This window comes from Thermobia domestica, chromosome 6 (assembly GCF_964235325.1).
Source record: "Thermobia domestica chromosome 6, izTheDome1.hap1.1, whole genome shotgun sequence".
NCBI classification, from domain to species: Eukaryota; Metazoa; Arthropoda; class Insecta; order Zygentoma; family Lepismatidae; genus Thermobia; species Thermobia domestica.
In genome coordinates, this window is record NC_137459.1 from 18,959,686 (window position 1) to 18,972,500 (window position 12,815).

General features: G+C 36.7%; 1 protein-coding gene across 1 annotated transcript in view; it reads right to left on the reverse strand.

The window, feature by feature from the left end:
• The window catches only part of LOC145687641 (uncharacterized), an 80,667-nt gene extending 69,430 nt beyond the window's left edge, over positions 1 to 11,237 (reverse strand). The window contains exon 1 of the mRNA XM_081761106.1: positions 11,160 to 11,237. The gene's annotated coding sequence lies outside the window, so the exon portion shown is untranslated. The remainder of the gene's footprint in view (positions 1 to 11,159) is intronic.
• Between the last annotated feature and the right edge of the window lie 1,578 nt (positions 11,238 to 12,815).

A 12,815-nucleotide genomic window follows, 5' to 3' on the forward strand; every position in this document is an offset into this window, starting at 1 on the left:
GATGACCAAACTTGGGTCACTTTTGCGTTAATGACCTTTATCTTTGACTCACCATTGTGATTGCAACAATGGTGATATTGTTTTCTTACTTTTTGTATGTTCCCCTGTATTTCTATATGTACAAAGTGTCATGTTCTTCACATTCACCACACTGTAATTACAAATATTTTAATATATGCAAGTTTGGAGCATTTTCCACGTGTTCAGTGCCCTCTATCTTGGAAACGGTGAACCATCAGCATTTGCCATTTTGCATTTCAACACCTCTCTTGATATCTCATAACATACCAAAACACGAACAAAATCGAAGACAGTGAAGCTACAACATTTTTCTGAATTGACTGATTTCGCTTGGAATGCATCAAACAAAATTTTATGAGCAGTTACTCAGAAAATCATCCGAAAAAAAACTCACCCCAAGAGCACTACCCCTTGTAAAATTTTAATGAAAAGTGATTTCTACCATACTGTAGGTTTGCTGGTAGAACATTTACTTATGAAATATGAACAAGATTGCCTGAATAGTTTTTGAGAAAACCATCCGTACATAACTCACCCTAAACAGTAAAGCTACCCCTTGTGAGTTTTTTTAGGTTATTAATAAAACATTCGTTTATCAAATATGAGCAAACTCGTTTGAGTTATTTTTAAAAAAAAAAATCGTCCGAAAAGAACCCAACCATGCGATGGCCCATCCTGATTTTTTTCCCCGCAGAGAAACGATTTTTGCTACAGTATAAATTTGTTAATGAAATATTCACGGATAATTTACGGAATACAAATAAAATCAATAGTGCTACTTTCGAGAAAATGCACTTTTTATTTTCACCTTTTTTTCGGGCTTAGGAGTGACATTTAAACCCCTCTGGAGAATCTTATGAAAACAAGTAATTGTTTTATTATTATTTGGTGTGGATACGTTATACGGTATGGCCTCTAGGTGAGTATACATATGCCGGATGAACGAACGGGCGGACAGATATTTAAAAATAAATTACGAAACGAGTATATCCGATGAAATCTTTAATTATATTTTTTCACGACCACCATACTTTCTTCTCTTCTATCTTTGCTCGAAAGTAAGGACTTCTGGCCCAACATCCCTTAGGAATGAAGAGCCTACCAACCGGCTTATGGCACTCATACCCTGGGTAATGTGTGGCCAGCCTCTTGGCTGCTTTCGCCGTTAATGCTAGATTTTTAGACCAGAGCTCACTACTTCTTTCTTTTAAGTAGTTCCTCAATTGTCCTCACGACGCCATTATACAACAGCATCTGTTGAGTACGATTGGTCTATATTTCCTCTGACCAGACCTTGCACTGGGGCCACGATGGCTCAGTGGTAGAGCGTTCACCTGTGGTGCATGGAGTCCCTGGTTTGGTCCCAGCTCGCGCCAAGTGGACTCTGTGGTGGACAAACACCATGCGCGTGGGTTTTCTCGGGGTTGTCCCGTTTTTTCCCACTTTATTCATTCCAGCATTGCACTCATTTCTCATCATCGTCTCCTTTGGCGTAGCCATCATATGCGAAGGATGTAAAATTGAAAAATATTTCATTTCGCTTCGTTTCAGAGCTTGCACTCCTCGACTTAGTTGATTTCACAAGAAGCGGTAATCCAGTGCCACTCAAGCATTCCCCTCAATACACAGTTATCTGATCTTTTAAAGAGTACGAGTTAGAACAGTATTCTTTTCAGGTTTATTTCCGGAGGAACTTTGTCCCTACCCCCTGAGCTAAATTAAATTGCTTTTATGTGTCACTACTATTAAGGGGATGCCTTTCGCATATAGTGGCCAACTGCAACCCCATTATATCCGCAAGAAAGCCTGCGTTGGAAACGGTTAATACTTGAAAGGTACTACTTTCAGCAGTGCTATAATATGGCGACATGAGTATTTTATTAATGCAGCAGAACCTGGAAATAAGAATTATGCGCAGAAAAAAGTAAGAACGAAAAGAGTCTTAATTCCTGGTAAGTTTTCTTTTTAAGAAAAAGAATTTGTGCACAACATTCCTCTTCTTCTTCCGAATACCAGAAAATAAGCAGAAATAACAACTGACACTTTGAGCCAGTGGCATAGCCACGGAGAACCTATGACCTGGCTCAAATCCCTCGTCTTTGGTATCTTTTTTTCCCTCCACTTCTTCCATTACCGTTCACTTTCTTTTATTTATTACCATTTTCTTTTGCATAGAGGCTAAAACTGTGGGACATTAAACTTACGTTTCATTTATTGTTATTTTCATATTTTGTCAGGAAACTGAAAGAAAATGGCTAGAAAAAGATTTTTCGATATAATTGTCTGTTTCATTTATACTTTTTTAAATACTATCTGAAATGTCCGTTCTTCGCACGGAAAGAATAGGTTTATGGAAAATGTTTAAATCACATTCCCCTTAGTATACATATTTTAATGAAAGTGTAACGGTACTCTACTTGTGGCAGACATTTTGAAACACTCAGCACCCTAATATCTTTTAACATACTAGGTAAGTGACATGATTCAAAACCAGCCTTGGTGAACTTTCAAACGCCTTAGCCACTTTCAGATCCCGAAAAGTATGAATTTGACAGTAATATTGGTCGCTTTGGATAACCTTTTCATGTCACTTTCTTGTTACTCCCACCCCTAGTGGCGCAAAGGGTGTGTTACAACCACTGTAGACTAAACTTAGACTAAAACGGCACCAGGAGTGTAAATGTGGATCTCAGCAACACCGAAAACTATGGATTCGACACTAATGTCAGTCGTTTTCGTTTATTTTTACTTGTCACCCCTTCCTATCCCACTAGGGGTGCTAAAGGTGTCTTACTGAAATCACTTTTTATTGTCCTATTATGGCGATAACATTTTTGGTTCACTGGATGTCCCGTGAGGAATTATTTGTTTAGAAGTAAGATTCAATTTCGTACCGTGTTTTGTTGCAAACAGCCCATCCTGTTTTGGAGTGAAAGGTTTCATACAGGAAAAGAACGGAGGCAATCTTCAGCAACTCAAATGACTTTCTATAAAAATAACCATTGTTATGCAAACAATAGTATGATAATGTGCATATATAATGTTAAAGTTTATATTTCTTTAGGTTTCTGATGAAACAAGTAATATATAACCATGTTATCTATAATTACGCTTGAGAACGCAGATGCATGACATTGAACATTTCAGAAACCAATTTGCAGAAACCTATAATGAAAATAAGAACCGTAATGGATAACTTCAATGGTAAGTCGTGCCTGTACTGAAATTATATTAAATACTCAAACATGCAGACGCTTAACTCTTATGTTACAAGGGTTATATGGCAGATCAATCCTAAATGGTTGCGAATGCTTTACCAAGATCAGTGGTTGTAATAATAACTACCACAGTCTTCTGTCTGTCATTGTTCCATTTTTATTTTATTCACTTATAAATGTTTCAGATAGAGACCTATGTCCATTTTATACTGAAACAATACAACAAAGTATACAGGGTGTTTCAAAACAACATTGACAACGTTTGGGAGGTGATTCCTGACACCAAGATAAGACAAAAAGTATAGACCAACCTGGGTGCTCAAATCCTTCCTTTCGGAGTTATAAGCTGTCGAAAACATGAAAAAATGAATTTTAAAAGGTCCATAGCTCCAAAACTATGGGACCTACCGTAGTCGAGTCAAGACTTTACTTACAAGGGACATCACCCAATTGTCCGGCTCCGATTTTAATGAAATTTTTCTAGCTGATAGAGGACATATATGTATTATTTTTGATGACAGAAATTAGAGATTACTGCAGAAGTCCCTTACTAACCTTTGTAAACGGAGCGTTAATGAAAGAACAACCATGTAGATACATATGAGGCCTAGGGGGAAGTTTTATGGGAGGTATGACCTCGACGGCAGCCATCTTGAAATCCGCCATTTTGAATTAAGGTCAAGTTTTTTAAATGGGAATAGGATAATATGATACATAATTTCGGGCTAGAATTTAATCAGGAAGACAATGGTGAAGCTAGTTTTGAGATACACCCATTTGGGGAAAACTTACAGGCATTTAATTGTTCGCTTACTACGTGCGAAAGTCCCTTACCTCCGCTTCTAACCCGCGTATTAATGATAATAAGTTGATAAAAGCTTCTACAATACATATTATGCCTAGAGGGTAGTGATACGGTAAGGGTATCCTTGACGGCAGGCATCTTGAAATCCACCATTTTGAATTAAAGTGAAGTTTGAAAAATGAAAACCATAGTTTGTGACACCTCATTTTAATAGCGAATTTTCCCAAAAAACCAATGGTATGCTTATTTTTGTTCTATAGCTAACCAGTATGAATTTAAGACTGCTTCTAATGTGCACCAAACGTCCATTATTCGATCTTTGAAATTGACAGCACTCCCAATTTTCACCCCATATTTTAAGATTCCAACTGGCACTTTGCAATTGTTGCCATGGCTCATGTTTTCTAAATTTATTACATTTTTTAAGAGTTGAAATTTGTGAGTTCATGAATAGTGTTCGGAAAACTATGAATTCGATACTAATATCGTCCATTTTCTAATACTTTTACATGCCCGTGTAAACGCCCCCTGAGACCTCATTGGTTCGAATTTTGACAAAAAACACTTCGCCTTGGCTGGGGCCTGGACCAAGGTAACCGTGACTAAAATTTGGTAACTCCCGGTCAATTTGTCTGGTCCCCAGACTGGTCCCGGTAAACGCCCCCTCCCTGAGACCCTCTGGTTCGAAATTTAAAAAAAAAGCTTCGTCTTGATCTGCGGCCTGGTCCAAGGTACCAGTGACCAAATTTTGGTAACAATCGGTCCACTCGTCTGGTCCCCAGGCCGCACACAGACACACAAACGAACTCTTTATTTTTATTTATATTAGATATTAAATAGTCTCTATATAAAGATTGTTGCAGAATCTTAAAAGAAAATCAATAAAATGTTAGAAAAAATGAGAAGGGGCTTTGAAAAATATGGGATGAAAATAAATGTTAGAAAGACAAAAGCCATGGTGATTGGAACAAAGGGGTCTGTGTCAAATATAAAAGTAGGAGGGGAGAAAATAGAACAAGTGAATAGTTTTCGATACCTGGGTAGTGTTCTTAGTAATGACATGAAATGCGAACGTGAAATAAAAGCAAGGATAGGAATGGCGAAAGAAGCCTTTAAAAGAAAGAAAAGTCTGTTTTGTGGGACCTTGAACAAAGAGTTGAGAAAAAGGCTCATAAAATGCTTCGTGTGGAGTGTTGTGCTGTATGGGGCGGAAACGTGGACATTGCGTAAGGGTGACGAAAATCGACTGGAAGCCTTCGAAATGTGGGTGTGGAGAAGAATGGAAAGAGTTAGTTGGGTCGAGCGGAAAACGAATGAGAGAGTGTTAGAAATGGTGGGTGAGAAAAGAACACTTTTAGATATTATTAGGAAGAGGAAGAGAAACTGGTTGGGACATTGCCTAAGAAGAGATTGTATCATGAGGGACGTCCTAGAGGGTATGGTGGCGGGAAAGAGAGGGAGGGGGCGAATGAGACTACAATTAATGGATGATATTAAAACAGAAAGATCATACGCGAAGACGAAAAGTTTAGCGGAGGACCGTGGAGCATGGAAGCTTCTCAGCTGCGGCAAGTGACCTGCCAATAAAGGCAGAATACCTATGATGATGATGATTAAATAGTCATATGCTGAAGTTTGGTGGTGTTATTTTTAAGTAGCCTGTATATGCATTAACTAGCTGAAATCCCGGTCTTCGCGTGGGTATACTAAGTTTAAAATTGAAATGAAATGAAATCTTTAAATTTTACTACCCACGATTATGCCAGATAGGATAAAGGAGACTGTGATGATGAGAAATGAATAAAATGGTGGAATGAAGAAAGTGGGAGGAAACTAGGGAACCCCGAGAAAATCCATACACAACGTGTGTGTCCATTACAAAGCTCATTTGGCGCGATCTGGGACCGAACCAAGGATCCCATGCGCCAGAGGTGAACGGTCTACCACTGAGCCAGCAAGGCTCCAATACTAGGTTTATGGAAAGTATTTGAACACCCTCCCACAGAATAAACATTTGAATGAAAGTATAATTATAAAAAACAGTAATATCACACTCTTCCACGCTCTACTTTTCTCACCTTCCATGTCGATGGAGGCTGGTTTTATACTTAAACGGCATCGGGAATGTTGTTATTTATCTCAGCGAGCATGAAAATTTCATCGCAGATTGAACACCAATATCGGTCGGTTTCGATAATTTTTAGATGTTATCCCAAGCCTGCCCCCATTCCTCACACCTCCCATGCTGATAGAGAATGAGTTTGGACTTAAAAGACATTAGCAGTGTCACTATCCATCTCAACGACCCCGAAAACTATGGATTGGACACTAATATCAGTCATTTTCAATCATTTATATATCCCTCTCTCCCAAGTTACGGGGCTGAATTTGGATTTAAACGTCACTGGAAGTGTCACCTTTCGTCTCATCGACCCCGAAAACTATGAATCTGACACTTACATCGGTCATTTTCGATCATTTTTCAATATCTCCCTTCCCCTCCTCCAACTTGCATCGTCAAAGTGAAATGATAGAACTAACGAGAAATCAGGTCCAAACATAATCTATGTTGAAAATTTGATCGAGATTGGTAAGGTGGTTCAAGAGTTATCATTATATATATATATATATATATATATATATATATATCCTACCCATTCCCGTCCACTACGTTGTATCATCAAAGTGAAATAATAAAAATACTTCCAGGCCCGAACTTTATCTATGTTGAAAATTTGATTGAGATCGCTCGGATGGTTCAAGAGTTATTACGTTACAAACATAGTGTCTTTCATTTCTGTATATATACATTCAACATATTTTGTCCTGTTTATTATCGACCGCAAGAAACAAACTTAATACTAACTTATTCTATCAGCCAAGTTCCTTATTCAACAGCGGAAACCGTTCAATTTTCGAGCCCTTTAATGAGTCTGCTGATTGTAGGTAATTACTTAAAACAACAACAACAACAAAAAATGTTCTTCTACGTAAGAAGACAGGTTTAATTAAGTTTATAATAATTACGTATCGTAAAAGTTATCTCATGAAATGGTTAAGTGTATATTGCTTCATAACGCTACATATATATGTGTGTGTCGTTTTCTGATATATTAATTATTAGCCTTCACCATGTGATCACATTACAAGGGGGCAAGGTGGCGGTACCCTCGTTTGCCCGCAAAAATGTTCGATTGTAATGTAGGTCAAGTGATGTAAACCTACTTTCTTAAATGCCCGTTCTTTGCACGGGGAGAATAGATTTATGGAAAATATACAAACAATATGCTTTTTTAAAAAATATATGCTTCACTTCCATTTGAAAAATCTATATATTAAAATGCTACGTTTATATGTTTGTCCCCAATCCTTTCGATAATGAAATCTAGAAAACCGCATTTAAAAAATGCCATTATTTCTTTATTACAATTTTTAGGGGTACAGTGGAAGTATTGAAAGTGAAACATCATATCCTATGAGTTATACATTACAACACCATATAGTTGTATACAGGGGTTGTATATCGCTCAGGCGTTTGTTTCATGCCCAAATGCTAATTAAAAACGAAGGATAACCATTTCTCCAGGCTAAGATGAATCTTTATCGTTTGGAGTTTTGCCGAATGAACACCATATATCACCGACATTATAAATAATTGTGTGCGGAATGTATTTGTTTATTACATACTGCATGCAAGAAGAAAGGAAACACTGATCATACATTAATTAGAATCTCCAACCGGAAGTAAGCTCAATCTTGCAAATGGTGCGAGGTTTTGAAAAAAAATAATCGAAAAAATATCTCTTTTATGTTATCCCTTGCCGATTTTTATCAAGACGTCCTTGACGTGTGTCATGGAAAGGGACATGTACAGATGTTATGTGGAATGACAAGGAGATTCATGCTCATATATGAATGATGCGCTGTGTAGAGAGCGCAGGTTTATCTAGTTTCTATTTAGAATTCGTTGTAAAATCGTGAACATTTCTGTAAATGATCTGTAAATATGAATCAAAACACACATATAGACACATAGACACATGCCAAAACATTTGCATAAGACTAGAGAAAAGAAAGTGGATATTTTTCTTAAGGTTTGCAGCTTGAAGCGGTAACTATATTTAATTTTACGACACATTTTACTTCATTTTTTTTTTTCATCTAAAAAGTACTAAAAGTAATCGAAAATCCTAAGTAGTGCATTATATTATTTACCTTAAAATCTTTTACTTTTATCTATGATAATAAATTTCAAATTGAACATTATTCTGAACATAATTGTAAAGTAGCATACATGTGGAAATTTAAATTCCTAATAAATTGCTTTCCGAACAGCTTTTCTAGATGGTATGATGGCTCCGTGGTATAGTGCTCACTTCGGATAGGGTGGGGGTCCCTGGTTTGATGCCAGGCCAAGCAAGTTTATGGTGGAAAATATCGTGTCCGTGAGTTTTCTCGATGTTCTCCTGTTTCTTCCTACATTCGCATTCCGCCAATCCTGTCATAATCATTCACTTTCATTAAACACTCGTCTCGTCTTCTTTTGTCTAAAGGACATATCCGTGGGACGCTGAGTTAAAGATTTCGTTTCATTTCGAATAACTTCTCTTGGGGAGACCACATAAATTTCTCTTCGATAGCAAGACTATCCATGACTTTGGATTGATTATTTTAACAAAACAAACACTGACTAAAGCTTCAAAACCCACTGCATTTTAAATTGTAATAAGTAACTGTTTCGGATATCTAACATATCCTTCTTCAGACACTATCAAACATAAATGAAAATGAAATGAAATCTCTGAGTTTTACGTCCCACGGTTATGCCGGTTAGGCTAAAGGAGACGGTGATAATGAACAATGAATGAAATGGTGGAATGAAGAAAGTGGGAGGAAACGGGAGAACACCGAGAAAACCCACACACGGTGTTTGTCCACCACAAAGTTCACTTGGCGGGGGCTGGGTTCGAACCCGGGACCCCAAGCGCCAGAGGTGAACGCTCTACCACTGAGCCACCGCGGCCCGCTCAAACATAAATGAAAATACCTCATTTATGTTTGATAGTGTCTGAAGAATGATATGTTAGATATTCGAAACCGTTACTTATTATAATTTAAAATACAGTGGGTTTTAAGCTTCCGTCAGTGTTTCTTTTGTTAAAATAGATTTCTCATATATTTAAATATTTATCAGAGTCAATTACGTAATATTTCGTAAATGTATGATAGTGAAAGAACATTACTAATAAGGAAAGAACATTACATAAACACATTACCTAAAGAAACAACGGTAATTGAAGGAACATTGTTAGCAAATTTCATTTTGATATCCTTACCAAAGATTTCTATTCGCTAAATACTGAAATAAAACGGAATATTTCGTTTAATGTCAGATGGGTTCTCCCTCGAAACGTTTCAGAACGAATGATTAATCCTAATGGAATGAAGAGAATAGAAAGAACCGAGAGAATCCTCAGAATACTCACGAACACAATGTTATTTATCAGAAGCTCAGGTGACCTAGGTTAGAATTAGGATTCTTTCCATGTAAGATAAACACTTCAACACTGTTATATTCATTTTTGGTATATTCAGAGGCGGCTCTTGAGGAAAGTCAAATGTATAAAAATCTGCTATCGTTACAAGTTAAGGAAAGGAAGTTTTATACAGCTTCAGAAATAATCAGATACATTAAGCAACGTTTCTGTCGTTAGCGTGTAGCGCTGAAACGTAAATGTTTACCGATGTGACTTCATGTAAATGCCATCACTGCGCAAATTTAAATAAAAATAATTCCTAATAAAAATAATAATTAATAAAAAGAATTTGTTTCATGGGACTATGCACAACACATGAATAGGCACTTAAATTTTCCTTTTCAGAATTTAACACCCAAACACACAAGAGCGTTATTGGGGAAGCAGGGTGGGGGCAATTGCCCACCTGAGTTTAAGAATTAAATATATTTTAATGGATTGTCTACTAATATACTAGAAAACATATTTGAAATTCATATGTCGTTGGAGGAACTTACCCCCCCCCCAGGCAAATCTGAAATGACGCTCCTGCAAACACACGTTGCATATTTGTAATCTCATTTCAACTTAACTGATTTCATTTTAGAAAAAAAAATGGAAATATTCAGTTTTATCAGCATGCGTTTTTACCTGAAAGAAAATATTGAGACAAGTTGAAGCGCAGTTATGCTGATTGCACTTTTAATGACAAGAATTGCAGACTGGTGAATCTTATGTGATGTGATACACACAAAAATTTTAGCAGCGAATCTAACCTTTTATTGTGTTCATAGAAGAAAAAGGAAGCATCCTCTTGGCCTACCTAATTTCCCGGGCTACTTATTCCCCCTTTTGATTTTCTTTAATTCAAACATTTGCCATTCTTTATAACTAAACAATGTAAATATTTCTTTGCTATAATAAGTAAAGTCCCGTTATGTTGATATCAGTGCAAGTTGGTGTGGAACACCAGTTTTGCTCATCAGTTTTTCTTAGTTTTGGTGTTACTGAGACAGCCGACTTGAATCACAACTAATAAGGGTCGAAAGTATGATAGAAATCACGAAAGAAAGTAACAACTAAGAAAAACAAGCAGAAAAGCAAAATGGACAAAAGAAAGAAAGAGTGCAGATCTTACATGGAATGAAATTTGACAAATACAGTATTATTTCTGGAAAAAGAACATAAGGAAATGGAAATTCAATGAAATTCTTAGAAATGTTAAGAAGGATTATTATTAGAATGTGAAAAACTAACAAATTTGTTTCGGGAGGGGACTTGAGCCCAATAGCCCCCTAAATACGCCACTGGTTCCTACTGTGTTGATTTTAATCAAAGAATTTGTAGCAAATAACTTAATCAAACCTTTATCTGCTATTCACTAACATGTGTTAATGAATAACGGAAAAGAAAAAAAAATAATAAAGCCTTATTTATTTTAATTTTGAGACGGTAAATTGATTCGTAATAATTAAGCGCTAAGAACTTCAGTGACAGAGGAATACATGTTTCAAGAGCGCGAGATAATATTGAGCGTGACGAGAGAGACAGAGAGAGAGAGAGAGAGAGAGAGCAAGAGAGAAGAGACTCGTCACTTACCTGTGAGCGGTGATGGATTGATGGCTCAGGTAGTGGTTGTTGTCAAGTTTTATAGAAGAGTTTTAAAAATGTGCGCAGGTCCTGGAGTGGGAAGCAATCGAGAGGGTGAACTTCAGAATTTGTCGCGATGTTAAGACCCATGGAAAGAAGAGATACACGCGAGTCAACCAATAAGATTATTTCATTGCACGAGAAGCGTGGTTGTGCCCACGCAGGCTAAGGACCACAACCAATACTATTTTTTAGTCTTTAAAAAAACACACACACAAAACTCGATGATTCTATCTCGTATCATTTCTGCCTGTTCTTTATAGACTATGCAATTATTGGTTTCGGTTTCTAACGAGGCTTCGCGTGACACTCGGAACTTGGAACGGCACTAAAATTGCTCTAAATTACTGTCATGCAAACTAGAAGAGTGTGGGTGCCCAAATGAGATTATTATAAACATACTTTGTAGACATTATCTTTGTTTGCATCAAGTTCAGGATTTCCTTCCTGCAAGCTTGAACCCATTGATCAATGGATGCTATATTTTATTTCAATTTTCCCCGTTTCTCTCCAAAATTTGTAGTTTTAAACTAGCAACGTATGTTTAAAGTGACATAAATAGTCTTTTTTAAAAAGCATTGTGAAAGCCGCCGTGAAAGAGGCTGATAAAAGAGAAATATCTCTGCTAACAGTGCTCAAGAAAGTAAAATAAAAGGGAAAAAATACTTATCTCTCAGTGATATACGAATAGCTATGAATATTATTAAATGTTCATTCATTCTTTCATTCGTAAAAATCCTTTCCTTACGAAGAGATTTTTATCTAATTGAAACTAAACACAATGTATTTCCCTTTGCCTAATGTTCTCATGATTTCGTATTCGGTATACACCCTCATCCACAATATGAACTCTTTCCTATAATAGTCACTTATATTCTTTCGTCGAACTACCGTATTTGTTCCCGGAAAACAGATACATTCCATTTTTATTAGTTCCTTAAAAATGGTAGTGCTTTCGAGTTCTTTCATATTCATTACGTCGTTTCTTTTTTTTTTTTCATATTGGACTCTTTGTTTTAGAATCCTATGTCTTCGTGGATATTTTTTTATTTAAAAAAAAAACTCTATTCAAAGAAAGTTTAAAAGCGAGTTTTATAAACCGATAAGAATGGCACAATGTTCATTCTACACGCATCTCATTGGAGCAGACGCTCACCCAGAAATGTTAGTTGTGAGGGAACCAATACTACACCAAACCATCAGGTCTATGTAGTATTGAACGGGTATTATTCTGCACCCGAAAAGACGATAAGTAAGTGTAAAATATTTTCCCCTATATTTTCAGAAAAAATGATAGAACTAGATTGATTTTATAAGAGAAAGGATACAAATGAAGTGCAAGATCAAATTTTCATGCTACATCAACCATTTCCCAGTTAAACAAGTATATATATTTTCTTAGAAAGTGTACAAATATATGTTGAGTTAGGAAGTTTCGAGGTGATGGTCTGGACGAGGTAGACCCCTTTGTGGGTACGTCCCTGCATTGGAGACAAGATCTGAGTTTGATTCCCAGTCTAACTCGCTGCGACAGTTGTTTTCACCTTTCATTCTACTCTGCAAATTTTTACTTGAGCCGTAGATTGGGGGCGCGGTGGCTCAGTA